Genomic DNA, 27770 nt, shown 5'->3' with positions numbered 1-27770 from the left:
GTCCTTTGTCAAAGAACGTAAATTGAAAATAGGTATTTCTGATGATTGACGAGAAATGCAAAGTTATAAATAAGTTTAGAGTTTTAAAATATTATATTAGAAGATTTATAAAAGTTAAACGTAAAGACGACAAATTATTAATGATGATAAACTAAGGTACTGTACATAAATGCCTTAAAAGATATACCAGGGATTTAAAAATGATGTTTGCGGCTTATAACTAATAGCTAAGGATAAAATAAAGTTTTAAACATCAACTTTTTTCTACTCGAGTTGTTTCGCGAGGCCCGGCCTTAGGGGATGGCGAGTAGGACCACCCCCTAAGGCTGCCACTGTTGTTACCGTATGGCACAAAAGCGTTTGCTGATCGGAGGCGCGTTTGCAATCGGCGCGAGTAGAACAAACTTTATGTTTTAGTCTATTTATCGTAACTTGGCACCTACTGTAAACAAGGTTTTGTCGTATTAATCCGCCGGAGATTTTCATTGATTAACACGTGTCTAGCCACTTTCGATTGTGATTTGATCAGTTAAGCCCCTTTCTCTGCACGTGTTAAAGTAGGTCAGAGTGGTCACAATAACTTAATAATTACCGAGATAATACTTAGAAACGTTATAGCCTACTTTAACATTTTTACATAGCCGTTTAAATTATTTCCATCATTTAAATACAGTTTGTCAAAAATTATTATTAAATATATATTATTCAGACTTACACAAAACATATTTATACACTCAAACCTGTTTTTGTGCGGTCTTTTTTTGTGCGATTTTTTATACATGCAATGTGTTTTGTGCAATTATTTTTGTGCAGTATACCAATTTGATTGAAATTCATATATCGCGCACAAAAAATCACACAAAACAAATCGCACAAAAATAGACCGCACAAAAACAGGTTTGAGTGTAATTGTGTAGTTGAACATACTTCAAAATTTTTATCTACACAACTATTTTATTAAATAGATATAAAAGAAAACAAACAAATTCTCCGGCAATCCTTAAAAATCATATGCAAACCTCTAAAGGAAAATGTAACTGTAATGTATGAATTTATCTGTGATATATATATATATAAATTTTTTTTTTTTGTTAATTACGAAACACAATATAGTGCTTTGACGATCACTTGGCTTTCTTTTCCCTTTTATTTAGTTGATACGTGCGTACATAGCTCGTTTCGGGCTTAATACGCCCCTCCTCAGTCAACTAAAATATTAAAACTATAACACTACAACCAATGTTTAAAAAAATATTTACATTACGTAAAAAGTGTAGATCAATTAGCCAACATACCTACACACCTTGATATCTCGGGTTCGGCAACGTGAACAAAGGTTCACATACATTCGACATGCATGCGATCTACATACATATTCTGGCATGTCTGTTTCGACAAATATATACTGTTAATTATATCATCAACAGTTACATATCCTTACATATTCTCTAATTATATTATTAACTATTACATTATTCGCCATTAACATACTCTAATCACTCCATGTGTTTCAACGCACGGCCAAACATTAAGACAATATATTAAAACACCAAAATTGTTAAGACAATATTTACAAGCAGTACTTAAAGGTTTTTTACATTGCTTAAAAAAAGGATGTAGACTGATTAACCAACATACCTCAATATCACGGGTTCGGCATCCTGAACAGGGGTTCACGTATACATTCAATTGGTATTTATATAATTAAAATTTTTTAAAAATAATTATAGTGTAAGCTTACTTTATTAATCATCCGTATCAGAAGATAGTTGCTCAAAGTAATCATTTATATCGCTTTCGTCACTACTTGTGTTCGACTGAATAATCAGTTTTTCTACGACAGTTTTTGAAATCTCATCAAGTTCCCACATTCGTTGTTCTTCTTTTTCTATATTTTCGGCTTCGTTTTTCAGTTATTTGTTCGATAGCTTTATTCATTAAAATTCGCACATCTGACAGTTTGAATGTTGTGTTGTGACGTCCGATGTAACCTTTCATATCTGCCCGTATCAATTCAATAGGATTTAAATTACAATGATACGGAGGTAAACGTAACACATGAACACCTATTTCTTTGGCCATTTCGTCAATAATATATTTATCGTATTTGTTTTACTTTTTTAAAGAATATTCAAAGGTTCTATTTTTAACATTTTGTCGTTATGAGTTATTTCCAACCAAGAAATTATGTCAGCTTTTTTCCAACTACAATTTTCAATTTTAGCTGAGTGATATGGAACATTGTCCATGGAAACAGCAGCATTACTTTTTAATTCTGATAATATTTTTTGAAATTATTGCTATCCATTTCTTCGTGGTAATCTTTTGTAGACTTTGATTCAAATTCATATAGAAAACCTGTATTGCTGCCTATATGAACAAGAACTATTTGTTTTCCCTTTCCAGAAAGATTTTTCAATCCAGTAGATCGTCCAGATATAAAAGCTTCGCGATATGACGTAATTGAACAGTCCTTCCATACTTTATTCTTGGTATGGCCTGCATTAACGAGAACAGCCGTCGCGGTTCAGTTACTTGCGCGGCTGGAAGTCGCAAAGTGTGACCACGACTTAAGTGTTGAAATAAAGCAAACGTTACGTTGTACTACGTAGACCAACGATGCGTCTGTACCAAATGTGGACTATACGTACATTTTTTCATGTCATTGTTCCCTAAACAATATAGTATAACAATTTACATATACGAAGTATTGGATATTATAAATAACGTAGATTATTTAAAGTACATAGGATGATAGCGCTATTTTATACAACGGACTTGAGCATCGCGGGATTCCCGGAACCAATCCTCCGCGGTTACCGAGAGACCACTGTATTATATATTCAAAATATATTCATTTAATAATCTTATATAGCACTTTTAATCTTATCGCTTAGAAGTATTTGTCACTTCCAATTATAGTATTATAATTATTTTATTGAAGTCGGATTTGAAATCTACGTTCATTTCTGATGTATGGTTAATTGAAAATTTGTAAAACATTAAAGTGTTTTTGTAATCCTACTTGTATAAGAAAAAATATGAATATAAAATTCAACAGTTGATTTAATTTTGTTTCATAGGTGCTGTCGCTTGCTCTTGCTTGCAATTACTCGTAATAACCGGATGTTAAAAACCTGTGGTGTCGTGTAAAAATGTAATTTATCCGTCTCGGTAGGAGAATTGGTAACGATCTTTTCTGTATTCGGTAAGTATATTTTTATGATTTCCAATAATAAAATTTTAGATTAATTTATTGTAGATAAAAATTCGGTAGTTTAAAGCGTTTTCTTTTCATGAGATTAATTGAAAATTGTTTATTCAATTATATTCATTTTAAAGCTTTATAATTATTTTGTTTTAAATGTAAACAAGTGTTTTTGAAGCGCCCAAGACAAAGTAATGCGATTTTATGAAATGAAATGATGCGATGAAGTAAAATTTAGGAGAAAAAAGCCCTGAAGAATCTGTTGCTGAAATGTGAAATTATTGCATTTAATGGAAATGTTCGACGTCAATTTGATTTCATTCTTGAAAAAACATATCACGGAAGGAAATAAAAATTAAAAAGGTAATTTAATAAAATTTTTACGTAGAAATTATCACCTCATTATTTTTCTTCTGATTGGCATAATTAATATTTAACCGTAAAAAATAAATTTATTTTTTTTATTATTAACTGTGATTATTTATTGTGACATCTTCACAATTCCGGGCTGCAGTTTTTAATGATATTTTTAATTAATTTAATTTAAAACATATGCTTTCCATCTAAAGTTAGTGCTGTAGTGTATTGCCCCTGTACATCATACTTTTCCTGTTAACAATGGAGTCGTGCCGGTTATCTATTAACTGCTTTCAAGGGAAACTCTTGAATTGAAATAACGTGATTTTTGGTTTGCATCGGCAGTTCGTATCTAATTAATCGCCTAGCTGCAATTTCTAATTGTATTTTTAATTAATTAAATTTAAAATATATGGTCTTTACCTAAAATTAGCATTGTAGTGTCTTGCCCCTGTACATCATACTTTTCCTGTTAGTTTGCTGGTCATCTAACTTTTTTCAGGGAAGTTTTTGAATTAAAATAACCTAACTTTCGGTTTGCATCGGAAGTTCTTTTATAGTTAATCGGGACCTCCTGTTCCTAAGGTTTTTATATCTGATCTTGAATTTCATCGATATAACTCTGTTTTTCAGATTAAGGAAAGACAGATGTGTGACAGTGGGAATTTATAGGTCTACAATTTTTTCAAATTGCAGTCCAAAACTATTAATTCTCTTAATTAAATTGTAAATATTTAAAAATTATCGGATACATTTTATATATTTACTGGATACGAACGTTTTTAAGTTGGAAAAAAAAAATTTTAAATACCTAATTAAGATCTAGTAAGATATCTAATTAAACACTGGATGCTAATAATTATAAAAATTAAAAACGGATAATTTAGTTCCTAACAAGATTTTATGAAATAGCAAATTAAATTTGTTTCTGAAATTTTTGATGATTTTAACATCATCTTATCAGTTTTCACACAAAAGAATTAAAAGACAACATGAAAATTTTGCAAATCTCCCCTCTTTTATTATTTTGAGATTATTTCGAGATTTTATTCAAGTTTTGAAAAGTCAAAAATTGAATAAAATAAAATTTTTTTATAATCTGTGTTGAAATTATACAGAGGCGACACCTATTGATGTATGAGAGAGTGGCAACGTTTTCTTAATGTTTAGGGGGGTGGGGACAGGAGGAGGACTCATAGCGTTAATAAATTGAATTTTTCATAATTCTTGCAGTAGAATAAAACTGTAGTGAGTAAATTGGTGATCTATGATAGTTATTTGAAGTGAGAACCATCAACAAATGATGCTGTAGCTGTTGGATATTGCATTCCATCATAGAAATTTTGTTCACCCTTGAGCGGATGAACGTTTTGCGAATGATTTCGGAGAGGCACTCTCTGTGGTTATCGCTTCTCGGCCTTTTGGCTAAGATCAAAGTGTAGTATCTGTTCTTATCAGCTTAATATCTGATACGGCTTCCATCGGAGGCCATGATATTAAACTGATTTTTGGAAGGCGGCGGAGTGCTTGGAGCTTGCTCCACCTCTGCCACGGGTTGACCCGGTATTGCAGTACCTCCGGGAATGGCCCACTCCCCTTTGGGGATCTTAATTTAATCAAAAATAGATCTATTAAAACTTTACATATTCAAATTATCCACTACCAATGATGCTGTTTTCTTTAAAGTCTGTAATTTTGTCTTCCAGCATCATTTCTTTATTGTCATTCAACAACTGTGAAAGAAGTACATTTTGAGTATTGATTGGGTAAGTTGATATGTTTAATAACATTTATTATTATATTTTATATTAAACTTTGTTACTAAATTACTTGAAATAGGATAATTTAAAATTTTTATCATTTATTGGATTTTAAGTTTGATTCCTTTGTAACATGCATTAAATATAGTAATTCTGTCTTCTTTGTAACATGACAATTAAATATACATAATACAGAGATTAAATACTTAATTAAAAAACTGTTCTATACTAAAAATAACTATTGAAAGTAATATTAAAAACAGTTAATTTTTAATGTTGTTTTTAATTAAACAGAAACAGCTAAAACAAAATACATTTTTCATATTAAGGAATTACAGTAAAAATCTTAAAATTTTAGTTTGTTACAGTTATGCTAAACTTCTTTGTTAAGAAAGTTCATTTTTAAGACATTGAGGTAAAAATTACATGATATGATGTTCAAATTTTAAATATATTTTTTACCAATGAAAATATTATAATTGATTTTATATCCTAATCCACTAAATTACTTATGAAACAATAGAACAAATAGAAGAATCATTTCAGTATTTGAAATAAGTTATTTGAAAGTTTGAATTCCTAAACTACACAAAATCATGGAGAACATAATAGTAATAAATTAATTCTAGATTTGTCTTTTCATGAAATCTTAGTCAGAAAATTTGTCTTAGAATAAGTTTTGATTTCTATGAGAGAGTATATTTCAAGAGGGAAGGTTTTTTTGTGTAAAAATTATATAGATGTATGTATAAGATGGTATTTTTCCTAATCAGATTAAAATAGAATTCAACTTCTATTATACTTGTAAAATTTACAAAGGTATTTTGATTACAGTACTGTTTTTTCATTTTTGACAAAATTTTTAAAAGTTTTATCAAGAACATTAAACAACTCTGTTCTTTTTTGAAATTTAATAGAAACAAAGTAGCTATAATAAAAACCCTTAAATAATCTTACATAAAACTGCATATAGCAATTAAAATTAGGAATGGAATATTTAACATAATTATAATGACTTTTATCAAACATATCTCATTAGGATAAGTAGAGTAAAAATTATCATTTTTTTTATGTAATGAGATTTATGTTTAGTGTACCATAAAGTATTAGTTATTTTTAAAAATACAATTAATGCCATTAAAAGCAATGATATTTCCATTGATTGAAAATGTTTGCTAAAATATACCTAATACTACAATTTATTCTGCAGGAATTGTGTTTGATCATTCTGCAGACTTGACTTTATATTACTGTAAAGTTGTATTTAGTTTGTTGAATGCAACAGAAAGTACTATATTGTACAGTAATGTAACAAATAATAAAGCTATATTGATATGACTTGTTTTGCTACATTATTGTTCAATATATTATACAAAATAAAAAGTAAAAACAGTTTACTGTTACTAATTAAATAACTTAAAAACCAATGGGTTCGGTAAAATGTTCAATTTTAAAAAACTTTAAGTTAAAACCAAGTAGAAAAACTACTCTTTAAAATCCGACTTCGAGTGAGTTAAAAACAAATAAACGGAAACGAAAAGATGTTATACTTTTTTCATAACTTTATTGGTACTATTCCCCAAATGCATTGGGGAATAGTACCAATAAAGTTATGAAAAAAGTATAACATCTTTTCGTTTCCGTTTATTTGTTTTTAACTCACTCGAAGTCGGATTTTAAAGAGTAGTTTTTCTACTTGGTTTTAACTTAAAGTTTTTTAAAAAAGTTTACTGTTAATATTCTATTTTCATTAAGAACACACTATGCAGCAATTACTAGTTTAGTTAGGCTTAACAATTAAGCTTTTTTTAAAGACCTGTCTATTTCCTTATATTACACCAAAAAAAGTATCAGTTAAAAATTGTATATGTTAACAGTGTGAGATTTACCTTGAGGTTTGTTGTTTTATTATTAATGTTATTACTTATTGTACAGTACATATAGCATAGGAATTATTAAATGAGCTGTTAATTCAGTACTACTACTACTACTACTACTACTACTACTTCAATATTATGCAAAACAAATAGCTTAATTATATTCAGAAATACTGTAAAAAATTTTTGTTATTATGAAAAAATGATCTTGCATTCATTCAAAAGAAAAGTCAGGACACACTTTAAGGATTTCTAGAGTAAGGAAGGAGTTAAATAAAACTACTATTCTTTAAACTTCTCTTATTTCAAAATTTACTCTTTGTCTTTGTGGTTTTATATTTATTACTATATTTAAAATCATAAGAAATTTTTTAATAGATAGGTGATTACTTTTAATATTTGTTTTATTGAAATACTCAAATAGAATATGCAATCCAGCATAATCTATATATAAAAATGCATATGTTTTTTAAAGAATTAAAAGCTATTGGCCTTTTTCCCTCAGTAACACATCACACAAAGGAGCATTTGTGTGATGTGTTACCGAGGGAAAAAAGCCAATAATCCACAACAAAACCAGTAACAGAAATTTAATTGATATCATGAATACCCAAAATCCAAGAAACATTAAAGACATAGAAGAACAACTAAACAGTCTATGAACAGATATCTGGTATCTGAAGACAACTTTAACAGAAAACATCAAACTCCCAAACCTTGACTCTACCTTCTACCATAATGAAGTCTATGCAAGATCATATGTAAATAGAATAAATAGGTTAATAATACACTCAGTAATTAATTTTAAAGCTTAAAAATTGCTGAGCTGAAAATTAAAGCTTGAAAAGTTAAACATAAAGTGTAAATTTACTATTGGCTAATGCATATACTTTAAGAAAATACAATAAATTTAGTTAAAAAAGCACAATATCTGACCATTTACAAACGGATTACTTGGGAACAAGGGTTAATTGTAAATGAAACTAACTGTACAATACCAAACTATGTAAAAAACATCTTAACTAAAGGTTTTAACTTTCGTGGTTCTACAAAAATTAATTATAAAGAATTTATAGTTGATTTATAATACATATTATGTAAAACACAAACTGATCAAAAAGAGCAATTGAGAATTAACTTTAAAAATATTATAACAAAATTAAAAATAAACTTAACTACACTAAATTCAATAATCAAATAACAGAAGTTAAAAGGTTTTTAATTGATTATCAATTAATTATTGTCCCTGCTGATAAATCAACACAAATTTGTTATAATGTATAAACAAAAAATATGAAAACATTAAGCTAAATCTAGTCACTTCACACCAATATATTGAACTAAATGAAGATCCTACATCACACGTATGTGAAAACTTAGAAAAAATAACTAAAAGTTTAAAAAAAACCTTGTTAAAATCATTTGTATTAATATTATCTTAGATTTACAACTTAAGAATCCCTAAACTCAGTATTTAAGTTAAAAGACATAAATTGTAAGAATCATACAGGCCATTAGTAGATATTAAATTCTACGTCTTATACAACCTTGAAAAATTCTTTAAGAATAAATTAAATCAATATCACAATTCTGATCATATCATTAAAAATACAGACCAATTCATCAGTAACTTAAAAACTCAATATTAATACTAACAACAAAATGTTAAGCCTAGACATTAAAAATATGTATCCATCTGTACATAAACTTTATAATCAATTCATTAAATACTTTAAACTGTGATAATTGGGTAATTGAACTGGTTCAATTTGTTTTGAATAGTAATTATTTTTCTTGTAATAAAAATATTTTTAGACAATCTAACGGTATATTTATGGGTTTATGTATAGGCCCTAAACTACTGAATTATGTATGATAAAAATAGATCATATTATTAGAAACCTCAGTGGCATAATAGATATGTAGAAGACTCTTCTTAATTTACAATAATACTTTAACCAACCCTCAAACCATCTTTAACTGTGCCAATAATATAGTAACCAACATAGCCTTTGAAGATCTCATAATGTCTTAAATTTTAAAATATATATTAAACCATGCAATGTAAGGAAAGTTGTTAACTATGATTCCAGTACACCTATGTATATCAATAAAAATATAAAGTTACTAATAACTAAAGAAAATATCATTCAAAATATTGATATAATGCAACAAAATAACATTATATATAGAATGTCCTGCAGCTGCCAACCAAATTACCAATACATTGGTGAAACTGGAAGAACCCTAAAAATCAGGCTAAAAGAACATTCACATGCTATTAAATTTAATTACACTAATTCTGCTGTTGTGAAGGTTGCCAGATTTGACTCAATTGTCTAAAAATATTCAGGAAAGAAAAAAATATTATAAAAAGGAAATTATTTGAACATTTAAAAATTACTAAAATAAAAACTTAGACCATCATTTAAGTTCATTTTATAACTATTAGTGACTTCTAGAAACCATTCCTTAACAGGTAGTATCCACAAGTGATTCCTTCCTGCCCCACCTCCCCCAGATGGCTCCATATAGATTCTGAAGAAGTTATTCTCCCTTCCTGTATAGATACAACTGCATTCTGTAAGTGCAACCGTGAACTTAAGGATGATCCGAACTCAGTCTGATTCTACCTTATGTAATATTAAATACTTAGCTTACTCTTTTGGTATTTTAAACATCACCCATCTCGGATCTTTTACCCATTTGCAGGTAATAACAAGCTATAACATTTTATAACATAACCATCTTAAACTTTATTTACTTTATAACTGTTTTACTTATCCCCTCTATTTTATCTTATACAGCAACCCTTGTAAACAGATTCTACCGTCAATTACCCAATCTTTTATTTAACCCTAGATAACTAAACTTAAATCAGTGTTACTCTGTAACTAATCACTCAACTCATAGACTACAAATTAAAAACAAATAAAGGAAATATAAAAATACACTAATTTGCTTGAAATAAGCATATCTTAAGAGAAGTATTATAATATTTCAATTAAAAATTAGAAAGGTAGTAAAAATTAGTATTTGCACTCTTGGCAGATGTTAAAAGTGTGCTCTCCACAAATAGCCTTGTTGCAGTAGTTGCATATGTACTTTGTCATTCTGCATTTCTTAGATGGACAGAAAGTACAAATTCTTCACCTGTTTGTTGCACTTTTAGTGAAAAATTGATACGGCTGACTAGCCTACATTAAAACTTTGCAATAATCTTAACACAAACTTCTGCACATTATCACTAAACATTCGACTGTTAGGCGGCGACTCCACTAGCCGTAAAAGGGCCGTAAAACCCCTCGCCGTAAAAGCTTTTAATCACGTGACCTATTTGCGTTTGTGCTCGGATTGCGGTGGAGGTCCGGCTAGCGAAGCTTTTTACGGCAACAGTACTATTACGGTGTATACGTGATATATCAATATAAAGACAATAATTATATTCTACGAGTTTTCTCTATACTATAATTACAAATATAGTAAAAGTAATATCTTTACTTTCATATATTGACTTTTATTATTATATTATTAAGATAATATACAGCATTTATAAGCTTAGCTTTTTTATTATATACTACTTTAAATTGAAGGATTTTCCTTTGGCCATTCATATTGCGTGTTTTAGGCATCCATTATTATAATCGGGATACCTCTTGTCGTAGATACATGAATACTTTCGGATGTTTTCGATAAATCTTTCCAGATCTTCTAGAGTAGCCACGAGAGAACGTACACAAAAGCTTGTTTTCCGCCATTTTCGCACCGTGCCACGATGACCTAGATTTAACTGACTTCTGATTGGTGGATGGTACCAGTTTACGGTCGTATTCACTTCGAAAGTTGAACACTGCTCAACTCGCTTTTACGTTGGTTTTACGACCTGCTCAGGCGTAAAATATCATGGTCACGTGATTAAAAGCTTTTACGGCGAGGAGTTTTACGGCCCTTTTACGGCTAGTGGAGTCACGGCCTTAGACAACAATTACACCAAATCTCAAAAAGTAACAAGTGTACAGCTGTGCTTATCAGTTAACCTTCATAAGTTACGAGTTATCTTTGGATAACTCATTACTTATGAAGGTACTGTGAGTGAGGTCTCGAATTCTCAAAACTGGCAGGCGTGGGTAGTCTATTAGACAAATGTTTAGTTATCTAGGGTTAATGTTATTAGTGAGGTTGAGGCCAAAGTTTAAAATATGAAAACATGTACGTTGCACCGCTTTCCTGTAAGCCTAGAGGTTTGACAATGGTGTTTGGAAAGTCAGTGGAATCATGCTTGACATTCCAAATGCCATTGTCAAACTTCTACTCTTACAGGAAAGTGGCACTGAATGTCCGATGTACACGTTTTTGCATTTAAAACTTCGGCCTCAACTTCACTATTGTCAATTTGTAACCAACAATCAACCATGTAAGTTATAATATTTAAAAAAAAAATTTTTTTTTAAATGTGTTGTTATATATCATGTAATCCTTGTCTATCTTCCTTTTGTACAGTCTGATGTGTTTCTGAAGAAAAAACAGCCCATAGCTTTTAATTCTTTAAAATCCACAACAAAACCAGTAATGGAAAATTTAATTAACTATTTTCTTGTTCGGTCTGCCCAAGCTAGAGAATTACTTAGTAAAACATGAATTGCAAAATTTCAGAATAATAATTATACATGTAGTTTGGTTATTTATAATATCAATATTTTATGATGGAATAGATTTTTTAAATTATTTTTATTCTACATTAATTCCAAATTGTAGTTTTATTTTTTCAGTGTTCAGTTTTTTTTTTTTTTGTTTTGTTTTAAGATTGTTTCTTGTTGTTTTGTTTTAACATTTAAGTCAATTTAAATTTTAGAATTTAATTTTAACTTAAAATTTATTTTAAAAAATTGTTTAGGAATATTTTTATTTAAAAAAAATACCTATCATTCATACATATCTTGCTTTTTTTACAGAAGAAAACATCCAGCTGCAGGCTGAACTTCTGTTTTGCCTTTGTGCAGTTAATGCACTTAGGCGTAATGGTCTTACACTCCTTATAGGAGTGGCTCTTGGCACACTTGCTACATGATTAAATCCATAGCACTTGTAGCACTAGGTGATAGCTGAATATCCCCTCACCTGGTTTCAAGTCCACCCAACGTGTATTTTCCCATTTTGCAGGAGCTTGTAGACCTTAGGGGAGGCCTCCAGAACCCAATTGACAAGACCTCCCCTTTCCCTTCATGGGGAAAAGAGGTTGCAGGTCACCAGTCTGAACCTCGACACTATTTTGACTTTTTATGGTCTCCACGAGGGACTCGCTCTTGATGTCTGGACTAACATCGAATAAAATGACCCTCGGTCGGCACTTTTCAGACAGTTGGCAACTGACCACCTCTCTCAACACCAGTGGGCCCTCTGTCAACTCTTTTGACAGTTTCACAATGTCTTGGCTCTTCATCACCTCTACCAAGATGCTGGATTAGAGATGTGCTAAATAATTTTAATCCCAATGTCCAACTTCACTGGATTAATGCTCGACTTGAGCAGCTCCTATGTGCAGTCACTATTCATCGTTTCATCCTTAGGGTTCACCAGGAGAGTGTACTCCATGGCTGGAATCCTTTTTAGCTTGGCTGTTGTCCACGGCCCTTCTTGGATATGCCAGGCCGGCCGGGCTGCAATTGGATGCACGACATGTGTTTTCCATTTTACCTTTCTCAACTATGGCTTTCAGCAATGGTCGAGGATGACCATTGTGAGTGCGGTGCCGTCGACACCCTCCAGCATTTTATGATGGATTGTGTTATTTTTTATAATATTACAGTAGAGCGTCGAAAAGTGGAACCAATTGGGGACTGGGGTCCTTCCAGTTAATGATTTGTTCCAGTTTCCGACTTTGTACGAAAAAATACATTAACCTGTCCGATGTTCAAATTTTTCTCCGTTGCATATCGCTTCCTGTTGAATTTTTGTCGATTTTAAGCCTAACGAAAATTTTTATAATAATCATCGAGGCTATCGTATCGTTAAAAATTATTTCTGCATTTTGTACAAACAAAATAAATATATTAAAGAATATAAAAAACATGAAAATTATACTTTAGAAGTAAATTTAGTATCAAAAACATTCGATTCAGCATGACACAGTCCGACTGAAAATCGTTCCACTTTCCGACCATTCCACTTACCGACGTTCCACTTATCGACGCTCTACTGTAATAGGTTAAAGGGGATTTTGAATATTGACTCCTCCTATGATATAGATTTTAATGAGGTTTGCACCAACTTGGTGGCCACCAAGACAAATTGGTATGGTGCATACATGGTTTTAAAAGGTATGTTAAGTAAGCGCATTGATTTTAGGGTTGGTGTATGACCCATGTTTTTATTTATATTGCTTTTATGGTTTTATGGTGCATATTTTATTTGGTATACTTGGCTAAAGGGATGTATAGTACTTTATATTGATGTACGGTCTCTAGGTTTTAATACTAACATGATTTTAATACTAATGTTGTATGCCTCACAATCTGAACAGGAGTCTGAATCGGAATTCCTGGTTAACGAGATTGACAACTTTAATGCAGTCGGCCTGCATTGACGCAGGACCCACCTCTCTGGTGATTTCGTGCCAATGGCACCTTCTGCCGTCTCTCTCTCCGGACTAATAGTGACTTCCGAATCTCACATGTGCCCATCGATTGCACTTGAGAGCTTATCAACACATTTGCTTTTTGCACTCATAATTGTCACCATAAAGAAAATAAAAGAGAGAATAGGTTTGAGATAATCCTAACTTTTCACAGGTGCCCAGAATCCTTTCAGGAATCAGAGTATGTGTTTAAGAGCCTACTCACAGATTTCAGATTAACTGATGGACCATTTTGGCCCTCTTATTGCCAAATCAGAGTGGTTCGGCCAGCTGCTGGGACAGCTATCCATTTAAATGGCAGCCTACCCAAGGTCACCCCAGCCTGGCTAGTTGCTTGGCTTCAGCTGCCCCATCTTTACTAGGAAAATTTCTTCCCATTTCCAGTCCTCCAGGACCATATACCACCATCCAATGCATCATCAGGTCTTTAAGCACCACTCCTCCCAAAGCATAGCGGAAGCTGGCCCCATGCCAAGAAGCGGCTCTGCCAACTGCCCGTCAGGATAGATATCAGTTAGCAGGATCCTGTAATCCACTACAGGCACCTGGCCACCAGCGAGGCTTCGGCAACAGGAGTATGATTCTTCGTCCCACTGGCTTCAGTATGCAGGTCAGCGCTGGGTGTGCGAAGCCCAGTCTTCCTCCTGGGAAACTGATTCTTCTTTTACTGGGCAGAAGGAGCTTTACGTGGTCTGCGTTACCACTGAGGCAAATCGACTGCATTCGACCGCCTTTGCATGCAAAACATTGCCCCATGCCACTGGGTTGGATGTGGGAGTTTGCTTTGTGTGTCTCAGATCCCAGAGGGTAAGGATTGTCAGATCCATGGCCTCCAGTCTCTGTACCGACATGGGAATTGAATCCAGAAGTTTCAGCATCCTTTGTGGCTAGTCAGGGATGTCACTCGCTAGCCCAAGGTACAATGTCTATCTTGCTACAGGCAGATGCTTTAACCATCATGAGTAGGGGTCTTGGGACCGTTCTGCCGAAGCAGACGGCCCCTACCACATTTCAGTGGCACCCGTATCAAGTGCCTTCACACTGCAGGCCCTTGAGTGCCTACACTTCCATCGGCAAGACTACCAACTTCGTTGGACAAGTCCAAACAACTACTCTCTACTTATGTCGTCCGAAGACAAGTCCTCCCTGAGAATCCTGTCAGTTACGGCTACAGCGATCATCATCAGGCTTTGGATTTACTGAGGAACCATTTTGGCCCTCTTGTTGCTGGACCTGAGAGGATAACCACCGTGCCTCGCTGCACCAGTCTCTCTTCTGTATTGATGTGAGTCTGCATGCCACTATGCCAAATCGCAGCTCTGATTGCCATCCACCCATACAGAGATAGGTTCCAGTTTAGGGAGATGTTAGAAACCCTGACGGGGGCCATGGATTGGGACATGGTGCATGGACAACAAGCTTCATTAAGGCCTGGTATACAGATCAAAGACCCATGATACTCTGACACCTCTGGACCCTTAGGCCCGAGTCAAAAGACTCCATCGACGGCTGAACCAAGACGGGACTTTCGGATCCTCTATACCAGGGATGGGCAACCTTTTTCTACGTAAGGGCCGCATTTCAAAACTTTTCAACTGACGTAGGCCGCACACGAGAGAAAAGAGGGGGGAACTGTTGGTAAATCACAATTCTTTATTCATATATAATTATAAATTAGCATAGGTATACTTAATAGAGCTTCTGGCACTGATCTAAACGTAATATATCGGAAATATTTAGCCAAATATTAGTCACCACTAGTTTTAAATTAGTTTCCATGTGTCTGTTAGTCTGTTTCTTGTCTTAATTTTTACTAAATTCATTGCAAAAATACTATTCACAAATATAAGTTGTAGAAAATAACGTTTGAATTTTTGTTGAATATCTTATTAAGCTGGGAAATTGATATATTTATTCATATTTTGTCACGTGGGTTGCCCATCCCTGCTCTATACCCACCGCATCCAGGCCAGTTCCCTACCTGGAAGGACACCAACCATCGACGGTCGTAATGTAAGCTTTTATATACTGGAAGAGGAGATTGGATGGAGGTCCGGGTAGCATAATTAACAATGCATCTGCATGGTAAGCAGGAGTTGCAGGTTCAAGTCCCAGTCGATTCTTTTCTTCCAGTGGTGCTAAATTATTTTAAATTACTTAATTAAAATTATAATTATTAAATTCATCAAGAGATGGTAACTCCTAATGCCTAACTCTGGTGCCAAATTGCCTTATAAATTATTAATATTATAGCCGCTTCTAGTCCAATAATATTCGGGTTTGCTTAGTGTATAGCATTAAAATATATCAGATTTAGTGATATTTATTTATTTATAAAAAAGTATAACGATAAAAATAGAATACAAATCACAATATAATAAGAATATAAAAAATTAAATTTTCAATATACATTATTGTAAGTATAATATTATATGACAATAATATGTTTTAAAGTAAAAATTAATACAATTTACGTGGCCAGCATTATTTACATTTAATAAAATTTTAAAATAAATACGACTTAACAAAGATAGTTTTTATCTTTGTTAAGTCATATTACATAAAAACTTAATATGTTTTATTTATGTTTAGCAATTTCTAAATAAGCGGTTGGTAGATATAATTTGATGCTAGGTTTACACAAAGCAATTTATATGGTAAAATATAAAATAAAATTAGAAATTTGATTTTGTATGATACATCTTGAAACATGGAGCTGGACACAAGGCCATCTGACACGTTTCGCACTGGTACCTTGTTTCCCATCAAATTTTTTTTCCCCTTATTGTCATGTTTTTGCAACAGACGGCACAGCATATAGTGGGAACAACTTTTTTTGTTGGTCAGCAGAATAAAGTCTGGGAAATGTTTTTCTGTGAGTTTAAGCAGACCTGGAGTTCTCTTCTGATCATGTTTCCTGGTCATCGTTTGGGTGTGGTACATTGTTATTAAGCATTCTATGAGAGTCATTCGAAATAACAGGTTAGTTTTTTTCTCCCATTTTTTTTTACATAATACATATGCATTATAAAGAGAAAAACCCAATAATTGTAAAAATATTTTTTTTTTTTTTGTAGTATTTCTTCCCCCTTTTTTTCTCTGCAGTATAATCATGGAGATGCTGATCTAAAAGGTCAACACCTCCCATAGTGTTGATGTAGTCAACAACAATTTGTGGCTTCATTACTACACTACCAGTACATGTTTCCCTACTTACCGTTGTTGGACTGTGGAATGTAGAAAGTGACTGATCTCCTGTCTTGCCATTTTTGAATTTCTGCATTGACAGTCTCCTTTTTTCAATTTTTTTTTGGTGGAAGCTTTCAAACATCTTTCCTTGTTGTGTAGTGTTCCACAACAATCAGTTTTACACATTATTAGATAATCTGCTAATTGTGGGAAAGTATAATAAAGTAGAGCGTCGTTTATCTGAAAGCCGATCAACTGAAACGTTGGTTAACCGAAAGTGTTCCAGTCGGATCGTGTCCTGCTGAATCGAATGTTTTTGATACTAGATAAAGTTCAAAAATATAATTTTTTTTTGTTTTTATATTTTTCAATATATTTATTTTGTTTGTACAAAATAAAGAAATAATTTTTAACAATACAATAGCCACGATTATTATTATAAAAATTTTTGTTAGGCTTAAAATCAACGAAAGTTCAATGCAAAGTGACATGCAATGGAGAAAAATTTCAACATGGGATAGGTCAATATATTTTTTCGTACATAATCTGTTATCTGAAAAATAAGTTATCCGAACAACCCAATTGATTCGGATAAACAACGCTCTACTGTAATTATTTGTAGTTAGACAGTATCCCTTGTCTAACAATGGGTCCAATAACGATAGTACAATTTGTGAAGTAAGTAGCATATTTTTGTATTTTTAATTTAGGCGAGTGCCTTTTCCTGTATAAATTACAAAATTGTACAAATATCCTGATTCTGATTCACATAACATAAAAAATTTTACACTGAAACGAGACCATTTCTGAGGAATGTACTGCCTCCAGGAAAGGCGGCCTTTGAATAACAGCAGGCTGTCGTCAATACTGATATTTTGTTCTGGGATATAATATCTGGAGAATTTTTAATTTAAATTTTTCACTTCTGGCCAAATTTTCCAAAGTTTAGGATTATCATATGTTTCAGGTTAAAAGTGTCATTGTCTGCAAAATGCAAATTTTTTCTTTTGTTTCAAGCTATCTTTTTTTTTTTTTTTTTTTTTACATCAGTTTTCAAAAATTGGGGTGTTAAAAATTTCATTCCTGGATCAGTACATCTTCTCAACTGGTTTGTATAACAGGCCTTGTAATATACAAATTGTTAGAAGTATGTACATTTCTTTGACTGTTACTGGCTCCCAGTGATTCCTAGATGACCATGTCTGTTGTAACGAAAACCTGTTTTTTTTCCCGTCAGAATAAGGTTTACAATTTTCAAGTCAAAAAATAACAAAAAGTATGCTAAAGAGTCAAAGTAATATGTAAGGGTGAAGCTACCCCTGGACTTTCCTGAAAAGGAAATTGCAGAGGAGGACTATCCAGGTTTAGTTCGACCCAGTTTCTTACAGAGGTGTTGTCTCCACTGTCACTGTGTTCTGACGGTACATACTAGCTAAGAGACTTGAGGAGGTAGGTTTTTTTGGCAACATGTGGTGTGTACTCAGAGTGCTGGGTTCAAAGACTACACTATTCAAAATAACTTTATGATTATCAAATTACTTCAAAATCTTTATATAAAAAGGGAAACCCCACTCCATCCTATCTGTAGATTAGAGAAAGCTTTTGACATGGAAACAGAGAAGTTCTTTGGAGAATATTAGATCTTTTTGAACTAAATAATGAGGAAATTGAAAGGATCAAAATCCTTTACCAGGCACCTAAGATAAAAATTAGCATTAATAATAGTGAATCAAGGTATATTGATTGCAAAGCAGGGGTATGACAGGGGTGCCTTTGTTCCATGATTTTGTTTACTGTGTATATTGAGGCTCTGCTAAAAATGATTATGAAAGATAACTTAATAACGCCAGTCCATGTCCCTGGAATAAATAAAAAAGTTAAATATATTGCTCATGCAGATGTAAATTTTATTATAATGAATAAAGTGGCCTTAAATAGAATTATCCAAAAAATAAAAATCTTTAGTAATCTGATGTGAATGAAATTTAACGAGCATACAAGTAAATTGATTAACATTCATGGGAGCATGGACTGTGATATAATGAATATTGGAATTGTATGCAATTAAAATCTTGGGCATCTGGTTTGGAAAATATAGTTCAAAAAATTAACAATGCAATATCCGAGTGGGAAACCACATGGTTATGCTTACCTGAATGTATCATCCTGGCAAACAAAATTTTAATTGCTAGGACTATGTTTAATTTATACATTGCTAATCTAACTAATGATGAAATTAGGTCTTAGAAAAATTAATATTTAGATATATTTGACAAAACAACTTTAAGCCTCTAAGTAGGAAAACCATGAAAAATAACTAAACAGAGAGGATGGAGGGTGTGGAACCTTAAGAACTTTGAGTACTCACTACAGATTGCTAACATGATAAACTCTGAAAAAAAAAACAAGATCATCCACTTTCTGATATAACTCAATTCATTTTGGGGCCTTTAGTTAAACCCATCACTTAGCTGGAAAGAAGTATTAATAGATAAAACTAATAAATATAAGAAATGGAGGAAGATTGTAACTGATCTAATACATAATAACCAGATTGGGGATAAAATCAGGTCTTGTATTTATAGAAATATTTTTAAACAAAACATTAATATTAATATGACTGACACTACCCGTAATTGGAATGAAATTTGGTTGAATGTCGAAGTACTTCCAGCTGAATGGAAGGAACTGTCCTGGAGGATTTTAAACAAAATTGTTATGACAAAAATGTATCGATGTTGATATACATATCAGTATCAATGCGATGCTAGATGCTCCCAGTGTGGCATTGACAAAAGTATTTTTCATATTTTCTACAAATGTTCCATCACAAAACTAACTTGGTTCTGGATTAATAAAATTTTTAAAACATCAATTTATTGGCAACATATTAAATATCATACATATCTACCTGTGTGAAACCAGAACAAATATATGTTTAACTGGATGATTGCATTAACCAAAAGGTTCTGGAAGGCAACATGTGTCCTCACATTTGATGATAAATTATGGAATGCAACACTAATAAGATTTGCAAGGAAGCAAATTTAAAAATAAAAATGGACTGTGACACTTTGAGAACAAGACAAGTTATACTATGGTACAAAAAATATTATATGGAAAGAAATTGATGATAAATTTATCTTTAATGATCAATGGCAATAGCTCAAAATTAAACTGCTGTACCTTGGTTATATCCCAAAGTGTTTATGATGTACTGTCAAATATAATTTGCATGTATTGTCGGATAATGAAGATTGTAACAATACTAACCAATTCTATATGTCGTGTTGTGCAATGTTAACACAGTTGAGTCCCCATAAGTCCTCAGACACCATTAAGTAGTTTTCTGCGGTTCCAGCTGGCATTAATTAATTTATTTATTTATTAAGTACATTTGGAAACATCAGAGATGATTGTATTCCACCCCCTGATAACAAGAAATTAATGGTCCCCAATAAAATATAAAAGACAATAAAAATTATCAACACAGCAAAACAAAAGTTACTTTGTGTATATAAAATAGATTTACATCTATTTTTAAAAAAGTTAAAATCGCGATATACGTATGGTTCCACAGGCTGTATGTGAGATGCTATACAGTAAAAAAAAAAAAAGATCTTTGTGAGAGAGAGAGAGAGGCGAAAATATTGGATGAAGAAGCATGATGTATTGCAGGTTCTTACAATTGGGATGTGGAGACCTAACCAGTAATTTTAAATTAAACCATTGAAGTATTTAAAACAGAATGCAATCAAAATATTTTAAGCAATCAGACAGTTAGGAAGATCAAGGTGAACTCTTGCCACATCATGGGTTATCAGTAAAGGGTAAATTGCAGAATTTGTGTATCAGAAAATAAACTTTATATAATTCAGATTGTATTTTTTGAGGCAGATAACGGCAACCATGGCCCAGACAGGTAAACAATAATCAACTATTGACTGAAAATTGTTCTGAGTACGGCCTTTGAAGAAATATTCCTGAAAAAACACCAGATGAAGTCACGCATAATGGCAAGGGATTTATCCTTTATACTTGGCCTGCCAAATATTTCATAATTTTTTTAATAATTTATATTTGTTAAATTATCTATAATAAATTGATTTTATTATTATTGCTGTATTTTTTTACAAAATAAATGTAAATCATAACTTTATTATTTCATTATCTATTTAAATAACATTCAAACTTCACATTTAAACATAAAAACTCATTAATTTTGAACAGAAAATAAAATAAACATGTCGATAAATCGATCCAAAGTCGATGCTAAAACTAAACTTGTCGTAAAGATTTTGCATGTCTTTTGCAAAAGTATTTAAATTTTCAAAGCCTACTATTTTTCCTAATTATTTTTAAAATTTCAAGCATTAATAGTTTCTTAGAATTACTTTGGAATAAAAGAAGTAAATACTGGGGTGTACTGTACGTAGCATATTTGCATTTATTTCTTATATACTAACAAAGTTGTATGTAGAAAGAAATAAAATTAAATAGGAAAACTTTATCTTTCTTATTTCACTTTTCAATACGATATTCGGTTATACATCAATTTTCTTTTTTATTATATTCTGAAGGAAATATTGCGTAATTTGGCGGCCTCCGGCAAACTTCTTACGGACCCCAGGGGGCCGCGGCCCCCCTGTTAAGAATCACTGGTGTAAAGCACTACTGTATTTTCCTAATTGTAATTTTGTGGTTTTTTTTCAACTTCGTTTTAGTCGTCATATCGATAACTCGACACATTTCCACTTTCCCTTGGGGTGTCGACCTATGCGGATTCGACTGTATGTTAATATAAAGGTTGTCTTACCTAAGGGTTTAACACAACCGAATGACCAATCTAACATTTTAAAAATTCTTTATTTCTCCACTACACAATTTAAAGAATTTTTTAAATGTGTTAGAGTGGGTACTCAATGTGATAAACTCTTACGTAAGATAACTTTGTAAATATAAATCAAATACTATAATATGATATAGCAGAAGGGTTAGAAGTACGAAATAATCTAATAATTTTAATCTTCGCTATCGTTACTTTTTGCCAGAGAAACGCCGGGCTCTTCTTCTAGTCTACTATATAAAGCTGAAAAAATGGGCATTTTCTTTCTGTCACGGTATGCCAAAAACAGCCACTACGGGCGCCCCTAGCTATTATTTAAATTAACAATATAAATTATTTTATATTTTTAGAGTATAATATTCAGTATATTATTTTCATCTTTATTTGTAATTTAGTATGACATCGGGCCTTTCGACTTATTAATAAAATCCAATGTTTTTAGAACTTTCCTCAGAATGCGCACTTTTATAATTTTTATATAAAATTAATATAATATTTTTACGATATATTGTTTTAATATGAATATTACGAATAAATGATTGCATTCATAAATAATCATAGCTATAACAAATAAAATGTATTAAAATTAAGAATTATTATTATTTTCTTCAGAATTATGTAAATTTACATAGTTATATATATTTTTATTATATACAACTAAAAATATCTCAATAAATATAAATTATATAATTATTTTTACCTCTATGTCCTTACTGTTTTACATTTCTGTGTATTTATTGTCTACTTGGACCGTGTTTATTAATAGGACTTATCATACTGGCGAAAGTTTATGATTAGCAAAGAGAGGAGATCTTAGTCAAAAGTCAAAACATGTTTTCACCTGTGAAAATAAAGATACCTTGCATTAAAACCACTAAAATCCAGCAGAGTAAAAGAAATAGTGTTAACGTCTTCGCCCGTGCCGAAAGGTCATCATCAGGCAAACTAATCCCCCAGCTGCAGAAACAACGGGGGATTGCCGTACGTGTGAAGAGAGGAGATGACGTAAGAAGAGAAAAGGGGAAGGGAAGGATAGTAAGATCTATAGTTCGAAAAAATATTTCCACGTTGCTGATAGCCAACTGCGACCCTTCGAAGCAGCGATGTGGACTTCGACGAAAAAGCCTCTTAGCTCTTCTCGGCAACCTTTTCTCAAACATCTTGAGCAGGTAGAAATTTGCCATATTTTCGCGAATGACTGGCATATCGCTTAAAAATGGTATGCCGGTTGTATTGAGACTAAAGTATAAAATTAATCAGCATCTAACAAAACTAGTTGTTAATTAAACAAAAAAGTAATAAAATTGTAATTTGACTGATTAAAATCAAGAACAGTTTTCGTTTACAAGATGATAAAACAAGTAACGACTTATTGTCACATAGTTGCCAGATCTGAAGGTTAAAAAGTAGCGTGGTTGTGCTCCAAAAGTAGCGGATTTGAACTGTTTGTAGCCCAAACAATAAAACTGAATTATTTTGCAACTATCCATTTTTACTAATGAAATTAATTTGTAATATATATATGGACATTCTGTGTATCTGCATCAATTTTCTCTAAATCAAAGCGAGTCATTCGCAGGCGCGGCGATTCATTTTTTGAACTTAGAAACTTAGCGACTGCTACTTTTGTTTTCAGTTTTAAGGCTTCTCTGTTTACACTGTATCAAGAACTGTTGTATCTGTTAGACTAGTTTAGAGATTGTCGGAGAGATTAGTAAAAACTAGTTAGACTCGCGTAACTGTTTATACAACAAAGAATACACTGTCTTGACTCACGGAAGGTCAGCGCTGGAAAGGGGAGTGTGAAATGAGGTCACCATCTCCGAAGGGTTAACAGCGTCACCAACCTTTTATTACGTAACGGAAGAACGTTTACAAAACATCGCGACACAATTCGTTGTACGTAACGATGTCGTATAACATTTGACAATAATTTCGATCGTTGATTCCAACAATATCAAAATTTAATAACTTTTGGATCACGTATTGGGAGAGAAAATTGGCAATTCCAACAAGATAATGCTGCCATTCATGCATCAAAGTAAACTAAAAATTGGTTTGCTGAAAAAAAAATTAATGTAATTGATTGGCCATCATGGAGTCCTGATATGAACCCAGGGAAATGTTAACAATGGAAGTGTTAAGAAAAAGCGACATGCAATATTTACAGGCGCAGATGCGTTTTTGCGGGAAATCGAACATATTTTCAGACCAATCTAAAAATTCTCTAATTAGTCTGGAAACAGGGAAACCTAATTCTTGCATTCTGTAAAAAAAGAGGAGATTGGCTATAATGTAATAATCTTAATCTTCGCTGTCGTTACTTTTGCCCGAGCAACACTGGGCCTATTCACTACATTTTTAGTAGACGTTTCCTTTTTTTTCTTTTTTAGATATTCCAGACGTTTCCTTTTTTTTCTTTTTTTAGGTATTCCAAGGAATACCGAAAAAAAGGAAACGTCTACTAAAAATGTAGTGATATCGTCAAATTAGAGAAAGGAACGTTCTAAAACAGAAGTAGAATCAAGAAGTCAAGCGGGAAAAAACAGGAAAACGAAGTAAAAGTACAAATAAATTTGTGAGTAGCATATTTTCGTTTTAAAAAAAGAATTAAAAATAGGCACATATTGATAGATATATGAGAGGAAAAAAATTAATAAAATTAGCAGTGTTAGTGGCAATGGATTGTGGATTATTGGAGCGAACGACGGATAAAAAACGGAAGCAAAGTATCTTTATCTTTGTTAAACGTTGCAACTTTATTTATACAATTAAGTGTAATGAAATTAGATAAAACTTTATTAGTTTTGTATGATACAATAAATATTGTGCGATTTTATATATGAAAATAAAAAAGTAGCGTATTTTTAGGAATTGTAGCCTGAATGTAATTATTACTAGCCCAAAAAGTAGCGTGTCGCCCAATTTAAAATTTTTGTAGCGAGGGCACTTAAAAAGTAGCCCAATCCGCTACTTGTAGCCCAATCTGGCAACTATGCTTATTGACATTAGTTGCATTAGTAGTCAGTCAGTGTGGGCTACACTAACATTCTACCCCGACTTTAAAAATAACATCTTCCTCTCAAATTTCACATATAGTCGGTGTAAGGTGGGATAATTTACGGCCAGTTTCTTAAATTTAGTATGTTTATTTTTGCGTTTTTGATCAAATAACAATAAAATACACACAAAAACCACTTTTGGAATTCCAGGAGTATTTTAAGTCGTTAGAAAGAAGACAAAGTGAAGAAATCTAAATATATAAAATTACTTGTCCTGACTGAGTGATTGACTGATTCATCATCGCCTAGAGCAGTGATTCTCAGCCTTCTTAGTTCCGCGATCCCCCAAATAGTAAATAAAATTAATATTTCGCGACCCCACCCAAAGAAATAATAATAGTTAGCCTTACTATTACTAATTGAATTTTGACTGTAATTATAAATGTAATTTTTTTTAAATATATAATCACATTGCACTAATTTTATACATTAAGAAAGTAGAACTACGTATGGAGAAAATATTAAATGAAAAACAAATGCAACCATCACATTAATTTCTTTTCTTTACATGTGTACTTATTGTAAGTAAAATGTTTATAAGTTTATAATAAATGATTTTTCTCATAAAATGATTTCATTATTGTTTCGCGACCCCCAGGTTGAGAAACGCTGGCCTAGAGTAAATCGCCGAACCTAGAGGTGAAATTTGGTACACAGTTAGGGTACGTCATGAAAACGCGCACTAAGAAGGGATTTTTAGAAATTCCCCTGCGGGGGAAGGAGGGATAGCATTAAGGCTTAACCTGAAAAATGGCTTCTACTGTACTATTTTAGATGCGACGTTTTGTTTTTAACTACATTTTGTCTTCATTGAGCACTTAGGCGTATTAAATTGATAACATTTCAGACATTGTTATAAATATTTTTATATATTTCGATTTTTTAACCAAATGTTCGAGCCGTTTTAAATTCGAATTTGTTATTGCATATTGGTTCAATTCTAGGACGATTGTAAACGTTCCAGAAAATTGATCAAATTGAAAACAGTTCGTTTGATTCTCGGCAATTCTCATCATTCTCAGCGTTAGATGTTATATAACAATTACTATGATTGTTGAAATACTGAATATAAATGGTGTTTGCTTGCAAAATCCGCGCGGACGAAGTCGCGGGTAACAGCTAATTAAACATAAATATAATTTTGATGTAATGCTGACAGTTTCACAGTTTTAGTATAAAAACTCGTTCGACTTTTTAATGCGTCCTCTAGAGATAGATGTATACAGAGGCGTAGCTACCGTGGAGCAGTTGGAGCAAATTGCTCCAGGCGCACGAATCACGAGGGCGCCAAGTTAGAAAGGGCGAAATAAAAACTTGTAAAAACATTTGTAAAAAAATGTTTGCATTTAATAATTAATCAAAACTTATTTAAGAAGCAGCGTGTCACAACACTGTCTTAGTTATTTGGCTATATCAATTGAAAAAACAATAGCTTGTCAACTTCATCTGGAGAAAGTGATTGACCGATTTGCAAACGCCTCGAATCTCAAATAAATTAAATAATTAGATATATGTTTTTAAATTAAATGTTCAAAACAAATGTTGCGAGACTTCTTCCGAGGAACAAGGGGCGCACCGATTCTACTTGCTCCAGGACGCTGAATATGTAGCTACGCCACTGGATGTATATATAACCTCACTTAAACCGGCATGTCGATTTTTACCGTACGGAAATATCTGATTTCATGGTTTCCCCAGATACACCGGCTTGCTGGTTATTCTGCGAAATACGGTATAAGGCCACCCGCAATAACATTGCTATTAATTTTCGTGATGTTGACTCCTTCCCCACAGCGTAGAAGTCTTTCTTCGAACTATGTATAAATCTTACCATCCTCCCCTCCTCTCTTACTTCACCCTCCCTTCCCCGTTGTTTCAGCAGCCGGGGGATAAAGGCACACTTCAATGAAAGAAGCCAAATTATATCAAAATTATCAAAGACGAATTTAATAAGACCCTTAGGAGAAGTGTCTCCAATGAAAAAGAAATCATTTTACGTAAACGTCCCCAAGTTTATTTATCTTTTATTAAATTAATTATTTATTCAATTTTATAATTTTAATTTATTTTCTCAAAATAAAAATAATTTATTAATGAGAGATTTATTTATATTTAAAAAAAATCAATTTTCTATGGAAAAATTTTATAGAATTTCAGTCGTTAGTCGCTGGTGTCGACATCTGTCCTTAACGAAGAACACACTTCTTTATAATTAAATATATTTTTTTTAATTTTTAAATAAATATGTTACCTATATTCAGAAATCATTACTAAAGTTTACGTTAAATATACATATATCCGAATTTATGCTATTTTCTATATATAATAAAAATTATTTTTATTAAACGAAAACTGCAATTCGAGAAAATTGTATAGAATTAAAAATGTGACTATTTACACCAAAAAAGGGAAAGAATTAATTGTATTAAGCTAATAATAAATTAAAAAAAAAAGTACTGTCAGGAGTGGGGTTCGAACCCACGCCCTCCTATGAGGACCAGATCTTAAGTCTGGCGCCTTAGACCACTCGGCCATCCTGACACTTAACTGCACCCTTTCATATGCATTATATGTACATATCATAAAATTATCACTACACACACACGCATACATTTATAAAATATCGAATGAAATTAAACAGATAATTTTAATAGCAAACAAAATAATTAAAATTTTAAAAATAAAACACCGATTAATATTAAAATATCTAAAATGTTAATTATTATTATTTTATTGATTAAATGATGAAATGATAAAAATTGTTATATTAAAATAAGTAATGTTAAATTATAAATATAAATAATTTTAATATATTTATTATTAATTTAAATGAGAAA

The 27770-nt window shown here is 32.0% G+C and overlaps 2 non-coding genes across 2 annotated transcripts; one reads left to right on the top strand and one right to left on the bottom strand.

Annotated features, from left to right (window-relative positions):
* Window positions 1-4970: 4970 nt before the first annotated feature.
* LOC136979944 (U2 spliceosomal RNA) lies at window positions 4971-5162 on the top strand. Its single transcript, XR_010881465.1, has one exon. It is a non-coding gene; the product is annotated as a U2 spliceosomal RNA (small nuclear RNA).
* Window positions 5163-27390: 22228 nt separating this feature from the next.
* On the bottom strand, window positions 27391-27474 carry TRNAL-UAA (transfer RNA leucine (anticodon UAA)). The gene has a single exon. It is a non-coding gene; the product is annotated as a tRNA-Leu (tRNA).
* Between the last annotated feature and the right edge of the window lie 296 nt (window positions 27475-27770).

This window comes from Centruroides vittatus, unplaced genomic scaffold (assembly GCF_030686945.1).
Source record: "Centruroides vittatus isolate TY-2023 unplaced genomic scaffold, ASM3068694v2 contig_651, whole genome shotgun sequence".
In the NCBI taxonomy this organism is placed as follows: domain Eukaryota; kingdom Metazoa; phylum Arthropoda; class Arachnida; order Scorpiones; family Buthidae; genus Centruroides; species Centruroides vittatus.
Note: the sequence above shows the minus strand (reverse complement) of the source record. Positions and strands in the feature narration are given on the sequence as shown.